The sequence below is a fragment of the Trichosurus vulpecula genome, chromosome 1 (genome assembly GCF_011100635.1).
Source record: "Trichosurus vulpecula isolate mTriVul1 chromosome 1, mTriVul1.pri, whole genome shotgun sequence".
NCBI lineage: Eukaryota > Metazoa > Chordata > Mammalia > Diprotodontia > Phalangeridae > Trichosurus > Trichosurus vulpecula.
In genome coordinates this window covers 99,890,715-99,915,747 of record NC_050573.1, presented here as the reverse complement: position 1 = coordinate 99,915,747, position 25,033 = coordinate 99,890,715, and the positions used below count along the sequence as shown (strand labels likewise).

General features: G+C 38.3%; 1 pseudogene; it reads left to right on the top strand.

Annotated features, from left to right (window-relative positions):
* Positions 1-326: 326 nt before the first annotated feature.
* On the top strand, positions 327-24,619 carry LOC118834139 (annotated as a pseudogene).
* Positions 24,620-25,033: the final 414 nt, after the last annotated feature.

Sequence of the window (25,033 nt, the reverse complement as noted above, 5' to 3'; positions counted from 1 at the left end):
GGGAACCTCAGAGGTCATCAAGTCCAATCCCCTCATTTTATGGTTGGGGAATCTCAGGGAGAGGAAGTGACTTGCCCAATATCTCCCAGGTTGTAGGTATCAGAGCTAGGATTTGAAATGAGTTTCCCTGACTCCAAAGCCATTTGAGGTTCAAAGCTCTGTCCATCGTACTACCCATAGGGATTTGATGTCTGCTCTACTTATCTCATAAGGCTGTTATTGTTTTACATGCTCCATGGAAGGATGAAATTCTTACTGTTACGTCTTATTGTGGTGCGCAAGTGACCCTGGGCTCATTGAATCACAGATTTTGAGAATTCGAAGGAATGTCGTTGGTCATCAAGTCCAATCCACACCAAAAAGTAATTCCTCTTATTACTTATGTGAAAAGTCATCATCCAGACCCTGTTCGAAGACTGCTAAAGAAGAGGAGCCCATCACCTCACGAGATGGTCTTGCGGATAGCAAAGAGGAGTTTGTATTATAGTCAGGAAACCACTGGAAATGATTTGAGTAGGAGAGTGTTGTGTTTAGATCTGTGTTTAAGGAAAATTACTTTGACAACAGTGTGTGGGATGAACTGGAATGGGGAGATACTTGAGGTAGGAAGACCGATTAGGCTGTTGTAATGATTTATGTAAGAGGTGATGAGGGTCCAAACTGAGGTGGTACAGTTGTGTGAGGAGAGAGAAGGAGTCCGAAACAAAAGATGTTGTGAAGGCAGAAATGGCAAGATTTGGTTGAGGGTTCCAGGATGAACATGGGAGACTTGAATGATGGTGGTGTCTTTGATCAAAATAGAGAAGTTGGGAAGAAGGAGAGTGGAGGGTGAGGAGATAAGGAGTTCAGTTTTGGACATATTGAGTTTAAGATATCTCCTAGATATAAAATTTGAAATGCATTAATAAGCTATTGGTGATGAGGGACTAATGCTCATGAGAGCAATATACAGATATATAGATAGATATATAGATCTGGGAATCATCTGCTTAGAGCTTATAGTTAAACCCATGTGAACTGATGAGGGGGAAAAGAGAAAGAAAGATAAAGATGGATGGATAGATGGAGATAGACAAAGAGAGCTGGAGTTATTGACTTTATTTATCATGGACTCAGGGGTATTCTGGTAAATATTTAACAACTGGTTCTCCAAAAAATAATCTGCCTTATTAACATTTTCTACATCATTTTTTTAAAAGTCTAGACAATCAACAAAACAATCAATCAAGCCCTGGTTTGTAGCATTTGTTAATTTCCAAGGTGTAAATGGTCAGACTAAAAATTTTATAGTCAGCTATCCCAAGCTGGTTGCAGTTGGATCCAGCACACATTGTGGGCCCTTTTGGCATCAATTCCTTCTTAGAACAATGGTTTTAGAGGGGGTGGAGTCAAAATGGTGGAGTATAATTAGCAACCCAGCTGAACTCACTTGAAATTCCTGTCCAAACAACTTTAAAGTAATTCCTCAAATTGAATTCTATAAGAGCAGAGCCAACAAAAGGCCAGAGAGACTTTTTTCCATCCCAGGACAACTCAAGGGATTGACAGAAGAGGTCTATGACACTGGAGTAGGAGCTGACCCAGAACATGGCAGCAGCACCAGTGGTGAGCCTTGGAGGTGGCTGTGACTGTGGCTGCAGTGACAGCAGCTTCAGGAATGGGTCAGACAACTGATCAGAAAAAAATTGCAGTGGACCCTTTACTGACATTAGGTACAGCTGGTACTGAATGGCAACTCTATTGCACATAAACGATTTTGAATCACAGTTCTGGGATGGAGAGGAGTGCTTCTGGTCCACCACAAGGGAGCAGGGGCCCTAGTCACACTTCCATAACAGAGAGGAGCACTATTGCTTGAGGCTACAGGAGAGCAGGGGACTTGGTTACAGTTTGAAGGCCAAGAGGAACACTAGTGTTTGCAGCTGCAGGGCAGCAGGGACCCTTCCTGGGTAAAGACCAGAGGAGTAGTAACCACATCTCTCCCCAGATCACACCATTTTGGAAATACTGAAAACTTGTAGACTCCCAGAACTAGTTCTGAAAACAATAGCAATAAAAAAGCCTAATGCTTGTGACAGTGCCTAGGTGAGCAGAGCCCAAATTTACATAAAGTTCAAAGTCAAGAAATAGTCTTCAAAAAATGAGCAAACATCATGGTTAAGCTGAGCTAATATAATAAAAATGACAATTTTACCTAAATTAATTTATTTATTCAGTGCCATACCAATCAAACTACCAAAAGATTATTTTACAGAGCTGGATAAAATAATAACAAAATTCATCTGGAAGAACAAGAGGTCCAGAATATCTAGGGAATTAATGAAAAGAAATGCTAGGGAAGGTGGTCTAGCCATGCCAGATATTAAACTGTACTATAAAGCAGCAGTCATCAAAACTACCTGGTACTGGCTAAGAAACAGAGTAATGGATCACTGGAATAGGATAGGTACACAAGACGCAGTGGTCAATGACTACAGCAATCTACTCTTTGATAAACCCAAAGAATCCAGCTTCTGGGCTAAGAGTTCACTATTTCACAAAAACTGCTGGGAAAACTGGAAAATGGTGTGTTGGTAACCAAAAATGGGCTCCTTAGCACTTAGTCAACAAGTGCCCTTGACTAGTTTGGCTTTTTCCCCTGAACTGAATGCTGTTTGTATGTCGGATTAGAGTAAGCTTGTCGGCCCCTTCACCTTGCTTCCCTTGCTTAAGCTGATTGAAAGAACCTGTGCTTTCCCCAGCGTACCTTACACTCCTGCAGAAGCCGGATGGTTAAAAACAGCTTCCGTTGGAGCCAGAGGCTGCTATAGCTACAGCCACAGCCGAAGCTGAAGCAGGAGCTGCCGGTAGCAGAGCTGACCTACAGGAGGAAGCTGAACAAGGACTTGAGGCCAGTGGGTAATCTTTTTACCATAGGGGGGGAAGCATGATTTTGCTTTACACCATCATGCTTCTCTGTAGCCTCCTGGTTACTCTTGCGAGGCGTACTTATTGGGCCTGGAAGCTTTTGATCAATATATCAAAATGGGGATGCTGGTTCATGGGTTGGTTACTGTGGAGCCTAAATATATGCTTTGATTCTTTTGCCTCCTACTTTGAGAGTTTCTTATATCCAGCGGTTCCGAACCTTTCAGACACATATATGATCCTCTTTGAAATTATAAACTCTGCCCCCCTGCTACAATGGTAGGGCAGAAACTGGGCATAGACCAATATCTTATACCAAATACCAAAATAAAGTCAAACTGGGTTCATGATTTAGGAATAAAGGCTGATACCATAAGCAATTTGGGAAAGCAAGGAATAGTTTACCTATCGGATTTATGGAAAAGCAAAGAATTCATGATTCAACAAGAGACAGAGAGCATTACAAAATGCAAAATGCATAATTTTGATTATGTTAAAATGAAATGTTTTTGTATAAATGAAGCCAATGCAACAAATATTAGGAGGGAAGCAGAAAACTGGGAGAAAATCTTTACAACTAGTGTCTCTGATAAAGGCCTCATCTCTAAAATATACAAGGAACTGAGTCAAGTTTACGGGAATACAAGTCATTCCCCAATTGAGACATGGTTGAGGGATATGAACAAGCAGTTTTCAGAGGAAGAAATTAAAGACATCTATAGGCATATGAAAAAATGCTCAAAATCACTACTGATCAGAGAAATGCAAATCAAAACAACTCTTAGGTACCACATCTCTCCTGTCAGATTGACTAAAATGACAAAACAGGAAAATGATAAATGCTGGAGAGGATGTGGAAAAATTGGAACATTGTTACATTGCTGGTGGAGTTGTGAACTGATCTAGCCATTCTGGAGAGCAATTTGGAACTATGCCCAAAGGGCTATAAAAATGTTCATACACTTTGATCCAGCAATACCACTTCTAGGGCTGTATCCCAAAGAGATCACACAAGTGAGAAAAGGACCCATATGTACAAAAATATTTATAGCAGCTCTTTTTGTAATAGCAAAGAATTGGAAATCAAGGGGATGCCCATCAATTGGGGAATGGCTGAACAAGTTGTGGTATATGAAGGCAATGGAATGCTATTGTACTATAAGAAATGGGGATGATACAGATCTCATAATAACATGGAAAAACCTACATGATATAATGCTGAGTAAGCAGAGCAGAACCAGGAGAACATTATACACAACCACAGATATATGGATTCTGTGATGACTAATCCTGATAGACTTCTCTCTTCTTAGTAATACAAGGTGCAAAGACAACTCCAAAGGACTCATGATGGAGAGAGCTATCTACATCCAAAGAAAGAACTATGGAGTCTGAATGCAGATTGAAGCACGCTGTATGCTCTCCATTTTTTTCCCTTGGTTTTTCTTTTTTTTTTCTCTTTTGTTTTTGTTTTTGGTTTTTTTTTGGTTCTGTTTCTTCTTTCTCACGATTCATTCCACTGGTCATAGTTCTTCTTTACAACTTGACTATTGTCTAAATAAATTCAATGCGAAGTTATATGTAGAAGACATATCGGATTCCATGCTGTCTTGGGGGGCGGGGTGAAGAAAATGTGGAACTCAAAATTATGTGGAACTGAGCATTGTAAAGTAAAAATAAAAAAAATCTTAATTATAAAAAAATAAAGAATAATTTGCACAAAAAATGAGCAAACCACAACATAAGAACTTGACCATAAAAAGCTTCTATGGTGGCTGGGAAGGCCAAAACATAAACTCAGAAGACAACAATGTGAAAACAGCAACAAGCAAAATCTCAAAGAAAAATACTAATTGGATCCTGGAAGAGCTAAAGAAAGAGATAAGAGTGGTAGAGGAAAAATTGGGAAAAGAAATGAGAATGATGCAAAAAAAAATTATGAAAAGAGAATTCACAGCTTGGCAAAAAAGGCACACAAAATATTGAAGAAAATAACACTTTAAAAAACAGAATTGGCCTAATGCTAAAAGAAGCACAAGAATTCATTAAAGAAAAGGACACATTAAAAAGTAGAATAGGCCGAATGGAAAAGAAGGTACAAAAATTCACTGAAGTAAAGAACTCCTTAAAAAGCTGAATTGGTTAAATGGAAAAAGAGGTACAAAAGCTCACTGAAGAAAATAATTCCTTAAAAGGTAGAATTGGGCAAGTGGAAACTAATGTCTCCATGAGACATCAAGAAACAATGAAAACAAAGCCAAAAGAATGAAAAAGTAGAAGCAAATATGAAACATCTCATTAGAAAAACAACTGACCTGGAAAATAGATTAAGGAGAGCTAATTTAAGAATTATTGGACTGCTTGAAAGTTATGACCAAAAATAGCCCAGACATCATCCTTCAAGAAATTATCAAGGACAACGGCCCTGATATCCTAGAACCAGAAGGTCAAATAGAAATTGAAAGAATTTACCAATCACCTCCTGAAAGAAATTCCAAAATGAAAAATTCTAGCCAAATTCCAGGTCAAGGAGAAAATAGTGTAAGCAGCCAGAAATAAACAATTCAAATAGTGTGGAGTCAGGTTCATACAAGATTTAACAGCTGCCATGTTAAAGGGAGAGAGGGATTAGAATATGATATTCCAGAAGGCAAAGGAGATAGGATTACAACCAAGAGTAACCTTCCCAGCAAAACTGAGTATAATCCTTCAGGGGAAAACTGATATTTAATAAAAGAGAGGACCTTCAGGTATTTCTGATAAAAAAACACATCCAAATAGAAAATTTGACATTCAAACAGAAGATTCAGGAGAAGCATAAAAAAGGCAAACATGAAAGAGTGATCACAAGGGAATCAATAAAGTTAAACTGTTTATATTCCCATATGGGAAGATACATGTAATGCCTAAAAACTTTATCATTATCTTTATCAGTTAGAAGGAGTCTACATAGACAGAGGGCATGGATATGAGTTGATTATGGTGGGACGAGCTCCAAAAAAAAAATGAAGGAGTGAGAAAGAGGGATGCACTGGAGAAAAGGAGAGGTAGAATGGGGGAAAAATTTCTCACATAAAAGAGGCACACAAGGAAAAGCTTTTATAGCGGAGGGGGAAATGGGTGTTGGTTGTGGGCAATGCTTGAAACTTACTCTCATTGAAACTGATTTAAAGATGGAAGAATACACACACATATACACTGAGTTGGGTACAGAAATCTATCTTATCAATAGAGAAATAAGAGAGGAAGGGGAGAAGAGGTATTGGGGTTGTGATAAAAGGGAGGCAGTGATCAGAAGCAAAATAGATTTTTGAGGAGGGATAGCATAAAAATAAAGAGAGTAGGATAAACAGAAGAATAGGATGGAGGGAAATACACAGTAACAGTAAGTGTGAATGGGGATGAGATGAGCTCACCTGTTAAAACAGAATCAGAGAGCAGAATGAATTAGAAACCAGAATCCAAGGATACATTTTTTTAAAGAGACACATTTGACACAGAGAGACACATACAGACATAAAGGGCTGGAGAAGAATCCATTATGCTTTAGTTGAAGTAAAAAAGGGAGGGGTAGCAATCATGATCTCAGACAAAGCAAAAGCAAAAATAGACCTAATTAAAAAAGACAATCAATAAAATGGCATTTTGCTAAAAGGTACCACAGACAATGAAGCAATATCAAAAATTTATAGCAAATTTCTCTGATAAAGGCCTCATTTCTCAAATATATAGGGAAGTGAGTAAAATTTATAAAAATAAAAGCCATTCCTCAGTTGATAAATGGTCAAGGGATATGAACAGGCAGTTTTCAGGAAAAGAAATGAAAACTATCTATAGTCATATAAAAATGCTCTAAATCACTACTGATTAGAAAAATGCAAATTAAAGCAACTCTGAAGTACCACCTCACACCTTAGAAATGACAAATGCTGGAGGGGATTCAGAAGTATGTTGGAGCCAGCTCTGACTGGCTGATGAGAATTGATTGTTAAATTTTCAGTGTGAGCATTTATACCTTGGAAATTGGCAAAGGCTTAATTTATTGTTATTAATTATTGTTATTAATTTAAATTAATCAGGGCTTAATTTATTGTTTTGTTGATAGCTTAGATTTAAGAAAGTGAAAATGGAGGAAATGTTCTTTCAGATTAAATTTAAAAGGGTGTTGTTCTGAGAACTAGTTTAACATTTTCCGGCATTCCACTGTTTAGAGGGCACCTCAGAAATCTTCTTGTTCAACACTATCCTTTTATTGATGTGGGAACTGAGGCCCAGAAAGGTGAAATGCCTTCCTTTAGTTCACACAGCTATAATGTGCTTAATGTGGGATTAGAACCCAACTCTTCTTGCATCTGAATCCTTTTCACTGCACCATACTGCCTCAGATCTTGCCATGTGAAGAAGTGCTCCTCCTATTCTTAAAGGCTACATCTCTGAACCAAGTAAATAAAATTTTGAGCAGACTGGACTTGTGCCAAGCACCAGCTGAAGTTGAGTAGAGAGGGGCTTATCAGCCACTCTCTCCCTCTCTTTCTCCTTCCTCTTTCTGTCTCTGTCACTCTTTGTCTCTCTCCCTCCTTCTCTGTCTGTCTGTCTGTATGGCTTTCTCTCTCCATCTCTCTGTCTGTCTGTCTCTCTCTGTCTTTCTCTTTCTCACACACATACAGAGCAATGAAACAGAAAAATGGTTTCGTCTATATTTTAGCAGCATCTACAGATACTAATTTAACTAATGGCAAACTAAATGTTATTCCTGCCGCCCCCCCCCCCACCCCACCGTGATAAATAGATTGACATACTACTGGAGACTAAACCGTATCAACATAGGCTACTTACTCCCTGTGTGTGTGACCTTGGTCAGGTCACTGATCTCTGTGCCTTGGTTTTCTTTGCTGTAAAATGAGCAGGACTATCTGATGGTCTCTAAGCTCCTTGATAGCTAACATTTGTATAGTGCAAAACTTTATAAAGGTTTGCAAAAAATTTTATACGTACTATCTTCCCAGAGCAACTCTGGGAAATAGGTGCTATTATTATCTCCACTTTTACGGTTGAGAAAACTGAGGTAGAGACAAATTAACTGGCTTAATCCAAGTCACACAGCTAGTAAGTATCTAAATAAAGATTTGAACTCAAGTCTTCCTGGCTCTAAGTCTAGCGCTTTGTCTAGCGACCTATTCTAAGGCTGTATCTCTGAACCTATGAATCTATGACATTTTTGCTAAAGGGAAGAAAAGTACACAGATTCTTCTCAGAGCAGCCAGCATAAGCATTTTCAGGAATATTATGGAGACAGCATAGTGCAATGGAAAGAGTACTGCATTTAGAGTCAGAGGCTCTGGATTCAAATCCCATCTCCACCACTTACTCTTTATCCTTGGGTAAGTCACTTAACCTCTCCAGTTCTCAGTTTCTTAATCTGCAAAAGGAGGTTGGATCACTACAATACCTTCCAAATATAAGACTGTGATCCTGTGTAATTCTTTGAATTACTTTCTATAAAGTAAAAAACAAACATCCTTTCTTGGTCATCTCATCTTGTTGAAGACCTTGTAGATGGAATTCCTGAATTGGGCAAGGGTTTGGATAACAAGACACTTTTAATGTCTTTTCCAACTCTAAGATTCAATGAAATTTTGCTTTAAAGCTTCAAATATTATTAGTTATTATCTTTTCCTCTGTTTTCAAAAACCTCAATCAGAAAGAAATAATTGAATATGATTTTAAAAATGTTTTAATGCCCTCGAATTCACTTAATTGTGCATACCCTTTTTAAAAATATTTTTTTCCAATTACATGTAAAAACAATTTTTAATATTTTTTTTAATTTTGAGTTCCAAAATCTCTTCTTCCTTCTATCCACTACACTCTCATTCAGAAGGCAAGCAATTTGATATATGTCATATATGTGCAATCATGTAAAACATATTTCTATATTGTTTACCTTTAGCTTTCGAAGAGGACCAATGACATATCCTGACTTGAGCATGAATTGGATTTAAGTGAGGCAGAGTCGCTCAAAGTCATCAGCCTCATTCTTCCTAAGTCATCAAAATCCAATGGCAAGACAACAATCAAGACAACTGGTGATGACCCAGGATGCAGTGGATGACTTTGATGTCTTTGATGTCTCACCAAGCTCTAAGAACTTCAGTCACCTTCATGGCCATTGGAACAAATTGTTCTCATCCACCCATTCCAGTGGGGGAAAGACATTTCCCTGACTTACCAATGGGCATGAGGCCTGTCAATTACCCCCAACTGGTTTAGCCTTTCTGCTGAGTCAGTTTTACTGGAGTGTGACTGCTGTACATGCTACAGCTTCTTGGAGCTACAGGTCTACAGGTCTGAGTGGGATGACAGGTGGACACCAAAGGTGGATGAGCAGCCATGAAAAGGGTTTGGCAAGCCCTCACACCAGAGGTCCTAGTCCTCTATGAACACCCCATACACTCAGCACAGTGGATAGAGCTTGCGGGCAGGAAGACCTGAGTTCAAATGTGACCTCAGAAACTTACTAGTGGTGTGACCCTGGGCAAGTCACTTAACCCTGTTTACCTTCCCTTTACCTTTTCCTCATCTGTAAAATGATCTTGGGGAAGAAAATGGCAAACTACTCCAGTATGCATGCCAAGAAAACCCCAAATGGGATCATGAAGAGATGGATGCAACTGAACAACAACAAATTGTTAGAAGGTGTTTATTTTTTAGAATTTCCATATTAGTCATGTTAAAGGACACACAAACAAAATGCAACCCCCCACACAATAAATAAAATGAAAAATAATACGTGCATATCCTTTGATGCAATGATATCATTACTAGTTCTGTACCTCAAAGAAATAAAAAATAAAAGATAGATGGAAAAGGACTCCTATGTACAAAAATATTTATAGCTTCTCTTTTTATAATGGTGAAGAATTGGAAATGGAAGGAAAGGACATGCATTAATTTTGGGATAGCTGAACAAATTAAGGTATAAAAATGTAATTGAATAATATTATGCCTTAAAAAATGACAAAAGGATGGTTTCAAAGAAACTTTAGAAAATTTTTATGAATTAATACAGAAAGAAGAGCAATTTATATTACAATAACTTTATAAATGAAATGGAAGTTTGGCTTCTGGCTAGACCATCCAATACGGTGTCAAGCAAGGGAATTGCTTCTGGGAGACTGAAGGGTTAGAATATGTGCACATATCCTGAGCTGGCCTACTCCGATTAGAAGCAACCTGTTTCTATTGACTATATAACCATAATTGTTTGTGTGTTTAAAATGGCTTGGCTCAGGTACAGTGGGACTTTTAAATATAGTCACATCTGAAAGTGACTCCTCCACTCAAATTGGTGACACTGTATGCAAAGAGGAGAGGGCTCTAGGGCCTCCCTTTCCTGCCTCTCAATCTGATGCTATGTAGTCCTGAAACAGGACCGAATTTTTGGCTTTTTTGTTTATTCTTTTCTATTCTAGGTAAAGGGAGCAGAGTCTCTGATACTGCTCAGGAGTGTGAGCCAAAGAGACCTAGGAGTCCAGGCATCTAGGCTGGATATTACAGCCAGCCCAGGAATGATACCCTAAGGTTCAGAGGTCCTAGGATTCCAGCTTAGAAGAAGCTAGCACTTAAATGTGGTGGAACTAATGTAGGAAATGAGCTAAACTGTGAGGTTAATTTAACTTTTCCTTCCTCTTGGCTCCTCTCCCTCACCCCAAGAGGCTGAGTTGGTGGTAATAGGAAATCCTGCCTCTGAGGTGTTGGGGAAAGTTTTTATATTTGATCTCACTATATCTTTGAAGTGAATATCTCTTTGTAAAACTTAGTTTGATGTTAGGCATTTAAATGAAACTGAGGTGTCAGTCATTGGACCTCTAAAATGTTGATGGCACAGCCAGTGGGGATTTGAGCTGATGGTAGAGGAAAGAGACTCCCAACTCCTTTAGAGTACTAGAGAACCATAGGGGTGAGGGGATTAAAATGTTAGCAGTTCTTACCTTGAAAGACTGGAGTAAGACTAAACCATACTACATTTGTTTTTCACTGAAATCTCTTTCAGTTTTCTTCCCTTCCCCTTAACCTGCCAGCCCTAGAGATGATTGCCATTAGACACAAATATGTCAAATATGTTTGTGTGTGTACGTAAAATCATTCTATACATACTTCTATTTTTCAGTTTTCTCTGGATGCAGATAATGTCTTCCTTCATATGTCGTTTGTAGTTAATTTGGGTATTTATAATAGTCAACATGACTTTTTTGCTCAAAGTTGTTCTTAAAACAACATTGATGATATATAACATTCTTTTTGTTCTGTTCATTTCGCTCTTATTATTTCATGCAAATCTATTCATATTTTCTAAGATTATCAAGTTCATCGTTTCTTATAGCACAATAGTAACTGTGTTACATTAAAAAAAAACTTGAAAGATTTAAGAAATCTTACCAATGCAATGATCAATCATAACTCCACAGGACCGATGGTGATACACTTCCTGATGAAAGAGTAATGGACTAAAGGTATAGAACTTGACGTGTGTGATAATTATAATTTTTAAATTGTTTGATGTTAGAGTTATAATGATAGGACTCCATAATGCAGTCACTTAGGATCAGTGGGCCTAATGACCATAAAGGGCATCATCACTTTTTGTCCTCCATTTTTGAAGAAGACCAATGACATCATGGGGTGATGTCTTTTTTGACTTGCTGTGAATTGGATTTCAGTGAGGCAGAGTTGCACATAGTCATCAGTCTCATTCTCACTTCATAAATCACAAATTCCGGTGGTAGGACAAAAGTCAGGATGACTGGTGGTGGTCCGGGATGCAGTGGATGACCTTGGGGTCTTCAGTGCCTCACCAAGCTCTAAGTGCTCCACAGTATTTGCTTGAGTTCACTTCATGGCCATTCAAACAAATTGTTCTCATCTGCCCATTCCGACGGGGTAAGTCTTCACATGCTTGGGGTAGATATGTCCCTAATGTGTTTGAGGCCTGTCAGTTACCCTCAACCTGGTTTAGTCCATTTGGTTAGATGGTTTTATTGGAGTGTGGCTGCTGTGAAAACTACAGCTTCTTGGAGCCATAGGTGAGAGTTGGGTGAATCAGATGGGCACCAAAGGTGGATGAGCAGCCCTGAAAAGGGCTCAGCAAATCTACATACCAGAGATACTAGTCCTCCATGAACACTCCATAAAGCACATAACCAAAGACAGAGACAAGGGTGTACTTCTCACCTGTCCTAACCTCTGTTAACCTTGTGTTAAGCAGTTAATGCTCTCAGCTTCTGATCATATAAAACTCCTGGCCAACTGCAGGAGTCTATAAGTAATTCTTCTGCTGCCTCAGACAGACAACTAAGGTTGTTGTCACTTTTTCAGTCATGTCTGACTCTTCATGACCACATATTTAGGGTTTTCTTGGCAGAAATACCAGAATGGTTTGCCATTTCCTTCTCCAGCTCATTTTACGGATGAGGAACTAAGACAAGGAGAATTAAATGACTTGCCCGGGGTCACATAGTTAGTAAGTGTCAGACGCCAGATTTGAACTCAGGAAGATGAGTCTTCCTGATTCCAGGCCGAGCAATCTATTCACGTCTCTACTTACCTGCCAGACAACACAAACTCTTTCTCAATTCCTGGTCCCAATGAAGAAACTTTCTGTATCCAATCTTCACTTAAGCCTGTTATCGATGACCATGAGAACTTCTCTACCACATGTGGTCTGATTAGAAATGCCCTTTCCTACATCTGGCCCTGATTACCTGTTTTCCACCAAGTCCATTTTTAGGTATATAACTTCTATGCTTAGAACCCATCTTTGAACATATTCTCTTCCCTTCTGCTCAGGCTGGGTGAGTTTCTTGCATCTGTGAGAATGAATCTCTGTCTGTCTATATTGCCATATATGTGTGTGTATGCTTCCCCCCTTTCGGTTTTACATAAAAGTAAAGTTCCTGTTTGTTCCAATTTCCTGTGAATCCCCTAACCCAGATCTTTGCTTTAATCTGCACTGTGATGACAAACAAAACAACATGCTTTTTAATATGAAAATTGAGTAGATTTGTTTTGTTGAACTATCTTATTTTTTACAAATAAATTTTCTTTTTCTTTGTTAATTGGGGAAGATTCAGGAGGGAGAATGGAGCTAGAAATAAGATAGGCAAAAAAGAAAAAAAATTAGGTCATTGAAAGCACAGAAGGGAACAGAAGGAAGTTTAGAAAAAAACATAGACAAACAGGACAGCTTTGAAAGCATCATGTTGAATTTATTATATACTTTTTTTAAAAAAAGAGAAAGCTGTACAAAAGATTCATATTTTCATAGCAAGTCCTCCTTGTCTTTTCTACGTTGTATATGAAAATTTTTTGATGTTTGTTTGATTCAGAATAAATATAAAATTAAAAAATTTCATATTCCTTTAGTGAAAATGTCAGAACTTACAACTTCTGTGGTTTTTGGCACCAGGAGAAGGGCCATTGAAAGAAAAGGCTCCCACAAAAGTATGAAGCAAATAAGAATAATGAAAACTTATTTTAAAAAATAGGAACTGGCAGAAATGCTAACAAAAACCAATTTAGGGTTGGCAGAATGGCCTAGAGTGAAATGTGAATGTGAAGTGTCTCATTATTGAGTCATGAGACACTTTAAACAGAGAATTATATTTTTATTTGCCAATTTTATTATCTGGGGATTTGGAGGTTGGAAAAAGAAATAGGATAATATATTAGGGTTTATCTTCTGTTCTGCTCAAGTATATATAGACTGGTGGTAGAATGTTTGAGACCTTAATATGGCTCTCATGTAGCATATCTGGGGTTGTGTGTTGTAATTTGTACTACTGGGGCCCCTAGAATGATGATGAGGTACATAAAAATGGAGCAAGACATAGAGGGACCATTCTTTCCATCGATGGCAAACACTCTGCTTCTTTAGGTGGTCTGTTAATTGCTTGAGGACGGTACTCACAAGTAGAAAGTTAAGTTCTTTGCAGTGAACTGAAGTTTGCTCTTCTATGACCAACAGGTATTGTTTCTGTTTGTCCTCTTGGGTGAAGCAAAATGAGAAGGATTTCCACAAGATTATTTTGAAATTATAGAAGACAGCTATCAGGTCTCTCCCCACTTCTGAATACTTCTCTTTGCTTGGCTAAAAATACCCCAATTTTCAGCTGAGAGTTGAATGTTTAAACTAGTTTCCTCACCATGCTGATTACCTTTCTCTGGGCAAATGCCATTTGTTGATGTTCCTCCTTAAATGTCAATTCAAGTCACTAAGTGCCCAGGTACTGCGCTAAGCTCTGAGGATACAAAGAAAGGTAACAGCTGGTCCCTGCTTTCAAAAGACTGACATTCTAATGGGGGAGACAATATGCAAATAACTATGTATAAACAACATACCCAGAGGATAGGCTGGAAATAATCGACAGAAGGAAGGTATTAGCAATAAAGAGGGATCAGAAAAAGATTTTTATGAAAGGTAAGATTTTAGGTAAGACTTGAAGGAAGACAGGGACACCAAGAGGCAGAGACAAGGAAGTAGAGAATTCCAGGCACGGGGTGCAGTAAGTGAAAATGCAGAAATCAGGAGATGGGGGATCTTGTTCAAAGTAAAGTAAGGAGCCCAGTGGCACTGGATCACAGAGTATATAATGGGGGGGGGAGGGGGTAGGAGTAAGAAGATTGAAGAGATAGAAAGGGGCCAAGTTTTGGGGAGCTTTAAAAGCTAAAATAGGATTTTATTGTTAATCCTGGAAGCAATGAGGAGACAGCGGAATTGATTTAATAAAAAGGTGATACAGTCACACTTGGGCTTCAGGAAGATTATTTTGACAGCTAAGTAGAAGATGGCCTAGAGTGGGGAGATCCTACACCAGGGTGTGGTGATGTCAGAAGAAGAGAAGCGGGATATGAATGCAAAATGTTACTAAGGTAAAATCAGTAGGACTTGGCAATTGATTGGATGTAGAGGTATAAGAAACGCGATTTTGGGGATCACTGGACTTCCTAGGCAGGGCCAAAGTCCTGAGGAAGAACTCTGTGATAATCCCTAAGGAAGGCTGTGCAGACCACAGGACTCCCAGAGGAAGGCCAAATGGTAGCCCCGCTTAATCTGTGAGGATCACATGGCTCCTAGGGGTCAGACCCCAAAAAGGATCCAAGTGATGGCCCCTTAGAACTGTTTTGGGGAATCACAGGACTTACTAGGGTTGGTCCCTGAGAAAGAGCCATGTGATGACCCCTAAGGAAGGCTGTGCAAATCACAGGACTCCCAGAGGAAGACCAAGTGGTAGCCCCCCTTAACCTGTGGGGATCACAGGGCCTCCTAGGGGTCAGACCCTAAGGAGGACCCAAGTCCCCTTAGAGCCCCTTAGAACGGCGGTAAGATCACAAGGCTCCACAAGGCTCCCGAGACAGGGCCAGAAGTCCCAAGTGATGTCCCCTTAAGAAGGCTGTGCAGACCACAGGGTTCCCCAGGGAAATCCTGAGTGGTAGCACACCACAACGGGGATCACAGGACTCCCCAAAGCAGGGTCAGGAAGTTAGCCTGAGACATACTTCTATAGCTCATTGCTTTCCTTTTCCCATGACCTTGGGAAAATCCATGTGATTTACCCATTCTTACCCAAAGAACTCAGGACCAGAGTGGGCAGAAGAAGGCAGAGAGAGGGTATAGTGCTCACTGGGAACACTCACACTGATACAGCTGCAGGAGAGGGGGGTGGGGGGTGGGGGTAACCATTACTTCCACTCCTGCTAGAGTTATGGTTAGTTTACATTCTTTACTTTTTACACAGTTTTCCTAGGTGATACAGTTTATATAGGTAGGATAATAAGGATACAGAAGCAAAAGTGAAGATAATTAGATTTTCCTTGTCTGAGTTTAGGATTAATCTACATTTTTTATTTCCTCTACCTTCCCTCTTTAACATATGCAAATTATGCAAATCAATAGGCCTGGACTCTTGACCAAGACCAGGCCCTTGATAAGCTTGAACTGGTTCAAGTGGGTTTGGCCTCTCTAGTTCCCCTGACTGCCTACTTCATGCTCTCCTCAAATGGCTCTTTTAAGCATGCGCACAAGCCTCTGACCTTTCACCTGACTGACCTGAAGCCTGGTTTCTGCTAAAGCTGGGGCCGGGGAGGGGGTGGAAGTGCACCTTCAGTTCTGTGGAAACAAAACTCCTCCTCCTATTTCTTACAGAGGTGTGAGAAAGAGTGAGATGTCAAGGATGACTCCAAGGTTATGAGCCTTGGTTATTGGGAGGACAGTGATATCCTCCATAATAAAATGGAAGTTAGGGAGAAGGGAAGGTTTAGGGGAAAGGAATATGCGTTCAATTTGTTAAGATGTTAGGAGATACCCTGTTTTCCAGAGCTAAGGGCCGGCAAGCAGGCTGTGCCCTGAGCTTGGCATAACACCGATCCTTTGTGCTCACCCTTTGGATGATCTCAGCTGCAGCAAAATCCCAGAACTGTTTCACACCAGCATCAGAAGGTCTCTGAACTTAGACAAGCACTGTATGTAGTACCAGTGCTCTGGTCATGAAACCCTACTACTTGTCAGGTCGTTACTGTTACACTCTCACTTAGCTCACTGTATAGCCGTAGGTATAAATATTAAAATCTCTGCCCTCCCCCCAACTAGGGCCGGGGCTCCGGCCCCCATGTCTTTGCTTGCAAGTCATTTTCCTCAATCTGAAATTAATTAAACTTCTGTTTGATTCCTGATTCCCTTGTCTCTAACCAGCTTTGTTCATCTCTAGCCACCTACAGGTTAGAGACTAGTTCTGGTCTGGTTGACAGTTTTGGTCATGTCAAATTTAAGATTAGGTCATTGGAAATGTGAGAATGTCTTTCCTCAAATGAACACAGTACTTCAGATGTCTGAGTAAGACAGAATATGTTGAGATCATCATTTATTGATTCTTAATACTTTGTTTCTATTAGACTGTAAGCTCTTTGAGGGCAGGGACTGTTTTCTTTTGCTTCTTTCTGTATCCCTAGTGCTTCACATAGGCCTGGCATATAGTAGGTGCTTAATAAATGTTTATCGATTGATTATCAAAGCGCCACAAAATCAGTATTTTTGGTTCTCGTGTCACAATATTAAATCATATTAAACTTGTAGTCCACTAAAATCGTCATATTCTTTTCACACAAATCATGTGGTACAGTGAAAATTGTGCAGGTTCTGGGGTCAGAAGACTTGAGACTAAATCCTCTCTCTATTACTTTCTACCTACATGTAGCCCCAGTCTTCAATTTCTTCATCTGTAAAAGGAGGACATTCAACTCGTTGACCTTTAACGTCTTGTGCATGTCTAACTCTGATGCTACGTCTCCCTTATCCTGAACTTGTGCACTCAATTCTTTGACCCCCAAGTGTCGGGATTTATGTTTTCTTCTACTAACTCTTCTCATTGAATTCAGCTCAGAATTCTAGTCTATTGAGATATTTTTGGATCCTGAACATGTCAACTATTCTACTCAGCTTTGCGTCATTGGCAAATTTGACAAGCACACCATCTGTGCTTTCATCTAAGTTATTGACAAAACATGATAGATAGCACATGGCAAAGGACAGATCCATGGAGCACACTATGCCTTCCAGTTCTAATTTATCCATTAGTGACTATTCTTTGAGTTCAGTTATTTAATAAGTTCTGGGGAACCAGGGATGGGAGGAAAAGGGCATAGGGAAAAAGGAATCAGTACTTTCATAAGATCCAGAGCTGGAAAGAACTTCAATGATTATTTAGTCTAAACCCCTAGTTTTTCAGATAAAGAAAGTAAGGCCCAGAGAAGTGAAGGTGGGAAAGAGGCACCTATGCTGTGTATAGAGTATGAAAACGGTGGATAGGTACTAAAAGGATGGATGGATGTGATTGCTAAGCCACTTCTAGTAATCTTTGAAAGATGAAGGAGAATGGGGAAAGTGCTTCAACGTTCAAGTTGAAGTTCAGGTTCAAGAGAAGTTCAAGTATGAGTTTTACTATGATGGTTGGAATGTTGGCAAAGATTGTCAGCTTTTGCTCCCTCTCCTTTCTGTTTCTTTTGCCTTCCAAAGGCTTATTAGAATGTCATGGTAAGAAAGAAGTGAATGGAATTCAGTCACCTGATCTCAGCTGAGACCAAAGGCTGAAGACCTTCCTTTGAGATGGATAAAGGGAGGAAAGAGGGATGGTGTACCAGGCCTGGCACCAGGAAGACTCCTCTTCTTCAGTTCAAATCTGGCCTCAGACACTTAATAGCTGTGTGACCCTGGCCAAGTCACTTAATCCTGTTAGCCAAAATTCTCTCATCTATAAAATGACCTGAAGAAAGAAATGGCAAACTACTCTAGTATCTTTGCCAAGAAGATCCCAAATGGGGCCACGAAGGGTTGAACATGACTGACACAACTGAATAACAAAAAGTAGAAAAATGTCACAGCTTTCTGAGCATACGTTTTGTATACAAGCTAGCTAGATTTGTGAGGTAGATTAAAGATAGTGGAAAAAGTATTGACTAACCTTAAGGCATGTGGCTCCTCCATCTCACTTTAAGAGATGAGACCTACTTCTCTGTAGCAGAAGAAGCATCAGTGAAATTTTGCAAGAGGCCTTCAGTGTATTGACCCTTAAAACCAGATAGCAGCAACATGGCAGAGAAATAGTGCCCACTGAGAGAGAAAACAAAGACCTTTGTATATTTCAGTGGAAGACAGAGTAGAGAAGCTCTGGGACCATGAAAACTTGGGTAGTAAAGGTTTTATCATCTGTAATAAAAGTCAGACAACACTGAAGCCAATTTTTTTCTCAATTTAAGGTATTTGAAAGGAATTTGTTATTTTCTCCACTAGTGTATGACTTTGGGAGTCAATTATTCTTGTTTATCCATTTCTAGAATGTATTATTAAAGAAATATTTAGTGTACATCCAGAAAAGGAAGTGATTATCACAAAAAAATTAGCAAGCTTCATCAATAACAGGCCATTCCAGGCCAACTTCATTTCATTTTATAAGAAGGTTATTAAACTAGTTAATCAGAGGATAACGGTTTTCCAGATTTAAGCAAAGCTTTTGATAAATTCTCTCATGTTATTCCTCTTGACAAGGAGGTGGACTTGACAATAGTACAGTTAGGTGATGTAAAACTGGTAGAATTATTAGACCCCAAAAAAGTGGTCATTAATAGAAAAATCTGGAAAGAGGAATTTAATTAAGTACTCTAATGATTTGTAGCTGGCATTTTTAGCACAATATCAAATAAGAGGTGTGATAATGGATAGTTTTGCTTTAACCTTGATACTATTAGAAGGGCCTCTAGTGTTTTTTCTTTATATATTTAATGCTACCTTTTGGTTGTAGATTGATAAAATTTATCACATTAAGAATGATTCATTTATTTCTATGGTTCTTAGTGTCCTTAACAGAAGTGAATGTTGTATTTGGTCCAAAGATTTTCTACATCGATTGCTTTAATCATGTGATGTATATTGTCTTTGTTACATTTTTCCTAACATTGAACCAACTTTATATTCCTGGTGTAAATCTAACCAGATCATAGTTTGTAATCTTTTTAATATGTTGCTATATCCTCCTCATTAATGTTATGGTCAATATTTTTGAGTTGATATTTATTAGGACTATAGGTTTATTATTTTCTTTCTATACTTGCCTCTCCCTGGCTTAAGAATCAAGACCATATTTGTATCATAGGGTCAAACAGTTAGTCAATAAAGATTTATTAAGGGTCTACTATGTGCCAGGCACTGTGCTAATTGCTGAATATGCCAAAAGAGGCAAAAGGCAGTTCTTCCCCTCAAAAAGCTTATAATCTGATGGGGGAGATAACAGGCAATCAAATGTGTACAAATAAACTATATACAGGATGAATAGGAAAAATTAAAACAAAGAAGACATTAAAATTAAGTTGGGACAGATTTCCTGAAAAGATGAATTTTAACTGGGACTTTGAAGAAGCCAGGGAGTAGGTACAGATAAGTAAAGATAGCATTCCAGAGATGAGCAACAGCCCAAGAAAAGGAATATCAAATTTTGCTATTTTGTCTCAATGCTGTCATTTTATTTGTTGAAATCATATACTGTTTCTATAAATTTTTAACCAACCAGTCTTTGGACAAAAGTATGTATTTGCCATTTAAATATTTTATTCAATCTTTATATTTATTACAGTTTTTACTGCATTACAATTAGCAAGAATGTGTTAATATTTATACTTTTCTACATTTGTTCATGTGGTTTTTATACCATAATATATGAGCAGTTTTTATAGGTACCATGGATTGCTAAGAAATATGTATGCCTCTTTCCATTCCAATTCAGTAATCATCAGGGATTTATGATATCTAATTTCTCTACAATTATATTCAGGTCCTTAACTTTTTTCTGGATTATCAATTTGTTGATTTTATCTAAGTCTGAAAGAAACACATTGAAATAACTCAAACTTGTAGTTTTGCTATCTATTTCTTCCTGTAGTTTGATTCTTTTCATTTTAGTACTTATATTTCATTCTATTGGTATATACACATATGTATATATAATATTGATATGATTTAACTGTCTGTGATGCCTTTAAGAATACTATTGTTTACCTCTTTTAACCATGTCTGTGCTTACTGTTGTCTTATCTGAGGTTATGATTGTTACCCATGCTCCTTTGAGTTTGTCTTAAGCTTAATAAATTATCCTTTAGCCCTTCATTTTAGCTCTTTGCTAAGCTTTGTTTCAAGTATGTTTCTTCTAAGTAACATTGCTAGATTCTGCTGTATAATCTATTCTGCTATTTTCTGCTTTATGGGTGATTTCATTTCTTTCACTTTAATGATTATAATGGTTACTTGTATGTTTCCTGCCATCATAACATCTTCAGTCTCCCTCATTTATTTTCTTCCTTCTTTATAAAGAAGAAGGAAGTGAAAGAGAAGGAATGTGATCAACACCAGTGATTTTTTTTTGTTTGTTTTTTTGGCAGGGCAATTGGGGTTAAATGACTTGCCCAAGGTCACACAACTAGTACATGTGTCAAGTATCTGAGGTCAGATTTGAACTCATGCCCTCCCGACTCCAGGGCTGGTGCTCTACTAACTGCGCCACCTAGCTGCCCCACCAGTGATTTATAATTAAAGCCATCTCCTTCCATTTCAGGGATCCTCCTCTCTTTCCTTTTCCCACATTCCAGTCACTGGTTTTTAGTCTTTTTTCCCCTTTTTATCACCTTCCCCCCATAATCTAGCTTACAGGATTAAAGTTGTTTTACTTCTAATCTTCCTTTTAAATATCTTTCTCCCATTTCCCAGTCCCTCCCTATTTTCCTGCTTAGTTTATTTCTCTACCAAATTCTGTAAATCCAGCCTTCTTTTATTCAGTTCAGATAAGAATGAGGTTCATGTGGTGCCTGCCTCCCCCACCCTCTACATTTATATCTTCTTACTGAACATTACAATTATGAAAAAATAGTGTTATCCCACTTCATTCTCATTTCTTCTCTAGTTTGTTCATTTTCCCCTACCTTTTCTTTCTTTTCTTAAGCATATCAAGACAGGGGCAGCTAGATGGCACAGTGAGTAGAGCACCAGCCCTGCAGTCAGGAGGACCTGACTTCAAATGCGGCCTTAGACACTTGACACACTTACTAGCTGTGTGACCCTGGGCAAGTCACTTAAGCCCAATTGCCCCTCCTTCCCTCCTCAAAAAAAAAAAAAAGAATATCAAGACAAAACAAAACCTCCTCGGGTTCTCTGTTTTGTTTGACACCATTTTTGACCCTTGAAGACCTGAAAGTTCTTATGGTTCACTTCTTTTGCCCCTCTATTATAATTTAAGCATTTGATCATTGTTTAGATCTTTTAAATTACTCAGATGCATTTACCTTTCTAGGTTTCTCTTGACTTTTGGTTTGCATTTTGCAAAGTTTATATTCAGCTTTAGAGTTTTCATCAGGAGTTCTTGAAAGTCATCTATTCCATTAAAATTCCATTTTCCCTTTCTAGGATTATGCTTAGTTTTGTAATATGGGTTATTCTTTGTTGTAAGCCATTTTTTTACCTTTTAGAATGTTGTATCCCAAGATATTCTTTCTTTTATAATAGTATTTGCCTGTAAAGCATTCTACAATATTGACTATCCTTTTTACTTGAACTCTTTCTTTCTGGCTGTCATATTTTTTTTTCTTTTGACTTCAAACCTCTGGATTTTGGTTATAAAATCTCTGGGAGTTTTCATTTTGGAATTTCTTGAATGAGATGTCCTGAAGATTTTTTGTCTTTACTTTGTCCTCTAGTTTTAATCAATTTGCACAGTTTTTATTAATAAGTTCCTGAAATGGCTTTTCTACCTGTGTTTGCTAAGGGTACCCTCTCCTTCTGCTCTTCTTCCTCCTTTGCCTCTTCCAGCCACTGCTATCCCAGCTACTTCAGTGTCTGTAGCCACCTGGAGTCACAGTCAGCACAATTTGGGCTGCCTTGTCCTCAAAGTAGACAGAAATCTATAATATTCAGAGGTCCTAAAAATGGAGGATATTGACAACAAAGAAATTGAACTTAATGCAAGGGATGGTGGCCTAGCCATACCAGATCTAAAATTGTATTGTAAAGCAGCAATCATCAAAACTACTTGGGACTGGCTAAGAAATAGAGCGGTGAATCAGTGGAATAAGTTAGGTACATAAGACACAATAGTCAATGACTATAGCAATCTACTGTTTGATAAACCCCAGCTGGATTTAAGCTGAGATAAGAACCCATTATTTGACAAAAACTGCTGGAAAACTGGAAAATAGTATGGCAGAAACTTGGCACAGACCAGTATCTTACACTTATACCAAGATAAGGTCAAAATGGGTACATGATTTAGACATAAAGAGTGATACTAATAGCAAATTAGGAGAGCAAGGCATAGTTTGCCTGTCAGATCTGTGGAGAATGGAAGAAATTAAGACCAAACAAGAGATAGAGAACATTATGAAATACAAAATGTAAAATTTTTATTACATTAAATTAAAAAGTTTTTGCACAAACAAAGCCAACGCACCCACAATTAGAAGGGAAGTAGAAAGCTGGGAAACAATTTTTACAGCCGGTGTCTGTAGTAAAGGCCTCATCTTTAAAATATATAGAGAATCAGTCAAATATATAGGAATTCAAGTCATTCTCCAATTGATAAATGGTCAAAGGATATGAACAGGCAGTTTTCAGATGAAGAAATTACAGCTATTTATAGCCATATGAAAAAAATGCTTTAAATCACTATTGATTAGAGAAATGCAAATTAAAACAACTCTGAGGTGCCACATTGCTCATATCAGATTGGCTAACATGACAAAACAGGAAAATGATAAATGTTTGAGAAGATGTGGGAAAATTGGAACACTAAGGCATTGTTGGTGGCTTTGTGAACTAATTCAACCATTCTGGAGAGCAATTTGGAACTATGCCCAAAAGGCTCTGAAACTGTGGTTACCCTTTGATCTAGCAATACCACCAGGTTTATATCCCAAAGAGATCATTAAAAAGAGAAAAGGACCCACATGTACAAAAATATTTATAGCAGCTCTTTTTTTGGCGGGAAGGAATTGGAAATTGAGGTGATGCCCATCAATTGGGGAATGGCTGGACAAGTTGTGGTACATAAATGTAATGGAATATTATTGTTGCGTAAGAAATAATGAGCAGGCGGATTTCAAAGAAACCTGGAAAGACTTGCATGAACTGATACTGAGTGAAGTGAGCAGAACCAGGAAAACGTTGTACACTGTAACAGCAACATTGTATGATGACCAACTTTGATAGACTTAACTCTCCTCAGCAATGTAATGATCTAACACAATTCCAAAAGACCCATGATGGAAAATGCTATCCACATCCAGAGAAAGAATTATGGAGTCTGAAGGTAGATCAAAGCATACTATTTTTCTCTCTCTCTCTTTTTTTGTTTTTCCCTTTTGTTCTGATTCTTCTTTCTCAAAATGACTAATGTAAAAATATGTTTAAGATGATTGTACATGTATAGCCTTTATCAGACTGCATGCTGTCTTGGAAAGGGGGAGGAGAGGGAGGTGGGAAAAATTTAGAACTCAAAATCTTATAAAAGTGAATGTTGAAAGTGTGTTGAAGAAGTGGACAAAGACACTGGTGATAATGCAAGCAGCAAAGTTCATCAGGTGACTGTTGCACCTGATGCAGAATGCTCGAATTTTTACAGCTCTGTAAGAAAGATTGGATGGTTTAGTGGGGACATCAACTGGATACTTGAAAAACTTGCCTAAAGCGATTAAAGTATACGTGAATTTCCTAAAAACAACCAGGTGAAACGTGCACAGATAGAAGTCAAGTTCTATGAGCAGGTTCATGCTCTTGAAAGAAAGTATACAGTTCTTTACTAGCCACTTTTTGATAAGAGAAGTGAATCACCAATTAAATTTATGAACCTACAAAAGAAGAATGTGAATGGAAATCAGATAATGATGAAGAGATTTCAAAGGAAACAAAAGAGAAATCTAAGCTTGAAGAAGAGAAAAAAGATAAAGAAAACCCTAAAGGAATTCCTGAATTTGGGCTGTTTTTGTTTATAATGTTGAATTGCTCAGTGATAAGGTTTGGGAACATGATGAAACTATTCTGAAGCACTTGAAAGATGCTGGCCGAATTGTGAGTGTTACATTGGAATTTTACTTTGAATCCAGTGAATATTTCCAAATGAAGTATTGATGAAGACTTGTCATCTGTGGTCAGAGCAAATGATTCTTTGATTGACCAGTAATTATGAGTTGCACAGGGAGTCGGTGGATTAGAAAAAAGGAAAAACAAGGAAAAACTAGAAGGAACAAACACAAGGGATATAGCACAGTTTGAACAGTGATAGAAAGTTTCCAATGATTCTTTCTTCAATTTCTTTCTCCTCCTGAAGTTCCTGGAAGTGGAGACTTGGATAATAATGTGGAAGCTATCCTTGTCACAAAACTGGTCATTTTTTATAAGAGCATATAGCTCAAGATCAGTATTATACTTCATGGAAGAAGCTATTGAAGAAGATGGTTGTGGTTATGAAAAGGAAAGTGAAGAGGTTGATGATGAGGGAGGGAAAGAAGAAACTGATAAGGAAAATGATACAGAATGACTTGA